This window comes from Lactuca sativa, chromosome 9 (genome assembly GCF_002870075.4).
Source record: "Lactuca sativa cultivar Salinas chromosome 9, Lsat_Salinas_v11, whole genome shotgun sequence".
In the NCBI taxonomy this organism is placed as follows: domain Eukaryota; kingdom Viridiplantae; phylum Streptophyta; class Magnoliopsida; order Asterales; family Asteraceae; genus Lactuca; species Lactuca sativa.
The window spans coordinates 175,033,750-175,039,097 of record NC_056631.2 but is presented as its reverse complement, the minus strand read 5'-3'; positions in this window follow the sequence as shown (position 1 = coordinate 175,039,097).

Here is a 5,348-nt window from a genome sequence, read left to right as displayed (position 1 = left end):
AACTTTTGTCCAGTCTGTGAGTGAGTCTTTCTCATTGTACTTACAGGTCGAAGGCACCAAGGCCGACCCATTGGATTACATATCCTGTTATGTGATAGTATGTTATCATGTCATAGTGATATGTTAGATCGGTATCCATGTAGATAGGACGATGATATGCTTAGTGATTTGTAGATTTTTGTAATTTTCTGTCGACTGATTACATGTTTATCTATTATATGTGCACATATTTGATGGGTTGTTGAGGCTTTACTGCTTTCTACGTGAGCCAACAGACTGGGGGCATTCCAACCCGATGGTTGATTGGGCCTGAGGGTATTCCATCCCGAGGATGACTATACCTGTAGTATATTGGCATTCCAACCTGGGGTATTCCATCCTGAGGATGACTAGACCCGGAGGTTGATTGGACATTGGGTATTCCAACCCGATGGTTGATTGTACCCATAGTATGTTGGCATTCCAAGCCGATGGTTGATTGGGTTGAAGTATTCCAACACGATGGTTGATTGGATCCGACATTCTGTTATATATGTTATATGTTTAAATGTTGGTATTTTTCGGGAACTTACTAAGGTTTGGCTTACTGTTTTTAGTTGTGGTTTCAGGTACTTCGGATGATCGTGAGACTTCGAAAGCGTGACCGCACACATCCTCTGTTTTATGTAATTTTGATCTATGAGATACTCTGATATGGAACAATACTATGAAAACAATGATTTTGTAAACATTCTATGATTTAGGGTTGTTTTAAAAAAATTTAAATTCTTGTGATTTTTATGGATGTTACAATGAAAATGTGGTATTCTTTTAAAGTGATAAAGAAAATTTTAATTACACTCTCTCATCTACACTAGGTTGCCAAATTAACCCTCCCCACTCGGCATGCCGAGTTGGAGGAATAGTGTACACCGAATACACGTTGGAACTTGTCGAGCTCCTCGAGTCCACTTCGTCTGCCCTAAGGGGTAATAAATCAAATTAAATATAAAACAATAAAAAAATCAACTTATGGAACTTAACTCATTATATTGAAACAATTATTTTACTTTATAGTAAAAATACTTCTAACCGTTTGAATCATCATATACTTACAAATTGTTTCCTAAATCATCAATTACGACCTTTTTTCAAAATGATTATAAAAATAATTAACTATTTATTTACAAAAATAATATCATTTTCTAGGATTAAGATGCTTTATCAAATAGACAAATACTTCTAAAATTCAATTCACATGATATGAAAAGGATCCAAGACTTTTAATGAGTAAAAAGTCATTACATTTTTTTATCAAAGAGAGTGGTATAACCGAAAGTGACACCCAAAAGTCTTTGGCCATTTTGGGTAAATATAGTTTTTAAAAATTGAAAGTTATAATTTTTATTTGGAGCTGAAAGTTATTTTTTTTTTATTTGTTTAGTAATGTTTGTCAAAAAAATGTCTAAGCTTTTCAATATTGTGAAATTATATAAGATAATACATGAGTTTTTAAAGGCAGCCTCCTAATTTCGTGATAATAGGCTTGAGATTTTCTTTAAATGTTGGTTCAACAAGTTTCTAGATTACAAATTTTTTGTTCTAAAATAAAAACTGCAAATTGTATTCTAAGACGTCGATTTTTTTTTTTTAACAGCTAAAAGTTCAAGTTTGAAAAAATTGTTAAAAGTTCTCAAAAAGTCTAAAAACCTTATCATCAAACATGTGGTTATTAGAAAAAAAAATATATTATATCTTTATACAAATGTCCTGTGTATAAAGAAATACACCAGACATAATTTTTAAATCTCTAATCTTTTATTATTCTATTAAAAATATTTTTGCTTTCATTCATGAATACAAGTTAATGGTTTTTCTTAAAATTTATCCGCCGAAATATTTTATTATTTTAGAAAAATTAATAATAAAATCTTTAAAGGTTCTTTTTTTAATAGAAAAGTCTAAAAAACTATCTAATTTATTCATTTTAGCTATTTTAACATGTTCAGCAAGTAATGAGACTTAATTTTTAATTTTTCTAAAATAATGAGATTTTTCTATGGATTTCTTCAAAATTTATATATAATGTATAAACGTATTTTTTTTACATATTTATATGTATTTTTTATATAGTTTTTACATTTTTATATATTTTTACTTATTTATATATTTTTAAGTTTTTTATATAGTTTTATTTATTTATTTTTATATATTTTTAAACATATAAACATATTTTTATGTATTTACATATATTTTTAAATATTTTTATGTATTTTGGTATATATTTTATATATTTATGCATTTTTACTTCAAGTTTCAATATAAAATAACTATTAGTTTCTTAAACGATTTAATCCTTGTCTACAATTAATTCCCTCAACTAAAACAATTTATATGTAGTTCCTTATAACAAACATATATACTAGTTAGAAAACTCATTCACTTTAAGAGAAAATTAAAAGAATAGCAAAAAAGAAATAGTTTTGTAATAACTTCAAGCATGTGCTTTTAAATTAGGGTTATTGACATAGAAGCATAATGATGTTTTCCATTTGGTTTTAAAAGGTTCTTCAACTAATTTTCATACCTCTTACCTCACTAAAGTGACAAATTACTTCTCGTTTATACCATTAAAGTCGGTTACCCGGTAATTAAATGTGGTGTGGCCTTTAGATTTTAGATTTCTTCAATTAAATGGCATCTTATCAATGACATGTCAACGCCTTCGTATAACTATTCAAAAAATGGCTTTACTCCAGTCGGTTATCAAAATCGTGTTGAAGTGTTCAAGATTCTAGGGCTTTTCTCACTCATTTCTGTAAGTTTTCTCTCGTCTAGGGTTCTTTTATAGTTAAAGTTCATATGGTTCTTTTCTAGTTAAAGTTCATGGCGAACCCAGACCTTATTTTCTTGAAAGTGCATTTACACTATAACGGTGTTTTTACAAGACACCCCACATAGATACACTAGAGGTGAAACGTTCATGTTTACTGGTCATGATTTCTCTAGAATGGATTTACATGGGTGTTATGAATTTCTAGAAAGGTTTGTTGGAGACCTTTTTGAGAAACTTTATTACTCAGCATGTGATCTCACTATAGCAAATGGTCTTAGGGTAATAATTAACGAAATGGATTATCAAGTGTTTATCGATGTTGAAGGTACTCTTATTGAGCATATGCTAAGCTTTGGTTTTGTGGAGAGGAAATTAGAAGATACAACACTGGTTCAATAGTCAGCATGGATGTTGTTACAATGTCAGATAGAACTAATAACTTTAGTAAGTATTATGTTTGTTTTGATGGTGTAAAGAAGGGGTGGTTAGAAGGGTGCAGGAAGGTGATTGGAATTGATGGTTGCTTTTTGAAAGGGTATGTTACTGGTGAGTTGCTTTGTGCTGTGGAGAGAGATGTTGGGGACCAAATATACCCAATTGCCTGGGGCAGTGGTATGTGTTGAAAACAAGGAAAACTAGAAATGGTTTATGTCATTGTTCAGTGATGATATCAATCTTGGTATGGGACAAGGTTTAACTCTTATGTCAAACCAACACAAAGTAAGCAAAACATTTTTTATTATTTCACTTTCACAACGTATATTACCCAATTCATTTCTAACTACTTGTATGTTGGTATAGGGTCTTATGGAAGCTGTCAAAGAATGATTACCACAAGCTGAGCATAGGCAATGTGCAAGGCACATTATGGCCAAATTCAATAAAAAGTTTCTAAGGGCACAATTTGTTAACAAGTTTTGGTCTGCATTTAATGCAACAATAGAACAATCTTTCAAGGAAATAATGAAGGGTATTAAGCTTATGAGTCCAATGGCAAGTAACTACTTGATAGAGAAGGACCCTAAAACATAGTCAAGAGCTTACTATCAAGTTGGTAGATGTTGCTCTAGTATGGAGAATAGAGGATGTGAAAGTTTCAATGCAGTCATAGTTGAAGCCAGGAAGAAACTGTCACACCCCAAAACCGATAACGGCGGAATACGTTCTGGGGTGTAGGACGTCATGTACACTATCATAACAATTACATAATAGTAAAAAACAAGCGACAACAACCATTGCATTTATATAGTAATTTTAATTACAAACGTGTTCTATAAAGTTTAATAGACACCAAAAGTATAACAAAAATAAAAGATGGGTCTTGTATGTGCTCCATCTTCTCCAAAAGCTGCACCTGTACCTGTCTATCTTTGACCTGAGGATACAAATTATTTTGAAAACGAGTATCAGCATAAAGTTGGTGAGTTCATAAGAATTTAGTGTCGTTGTTGTATAAAAGTGTTTACAAACTTATAGTATAAAAACTAAAATTTATGTTTATGAGTAGTAGAAATCCCTAGAAAATCTTATATTTTCCAGAAAAGTACATTGTAAGTTAAATCCTTTGAATTGTGTGTAAGTATTATCATTGGAAACCTTTAGTTGTAAAAGTATGATAATAAATCTCATGTGAGTAACATAGATGAAGAAAAGTTATGCCTGTTGACAGTTGTAGTGGTGAAAACTTCCATTAGTAATAGATACTTACTTACTTCGGGAATGTTAGCTTAGATTTAAGTCTTAGTGTATTAATTTGGATAAAGGTGTAACCCTGCATGTAACCAGACTGAATGATAATAGATAACCCGATGACCTTCCCGGTCATGCGTAATGTAGTGATGTAGTGCCACCCCTGGGCCTAGTCGGCTCGGACTGTAGTTAACAGTCGGGATGTAATAGTGTCCACCCCATATAGATCTATACATGTAGTGTTGCCTTCCTTCCGGAAAGCCCTGGTCACATGGTGTAAGCACGGTAGAGAGTGTCTTATAGAGGGATAGTGTGTTATACTCTAGATTTGTGTATTCTCTTGTATTATAGTATAGTAGTCCTTTTGTATAGTTCACAGAGTGTTCTCTTATATGTGTATTAACTTGTAATAACAATAGTTATAGTGAGTATGGTAGTAGTAGAGGTAACGAGCAGTAGTCTTAACTATACATATTATAGTTAACTAGAGTGTATGATTTCATGCCTTTGAATAGCAAGGTAGCGGGTAAGATGAAGACTTTCATATCTAACACAAATATATATGATATATAACTAAGAAATCAACGACAGTCGGACGGATAACAGATACCCTAAGACCACATCAAACAAGAAAAGGAAATAAGGCGAGCTATCGGTCCTAAGTCCTTCAAGTCTTACTTATATAAATATATTAGTGTAGATATATATTTTAAAAGAAAAGTAGTTTAAACATAGTTTTGAAAATAGTTTATCAACAAATAAATCTTAAAAATGCATTTGATAATTAATTAAAACAGTTTTATTGGTAAGTAGCTAAAAGTGTAGAAAAATCCCTTTTTGATGA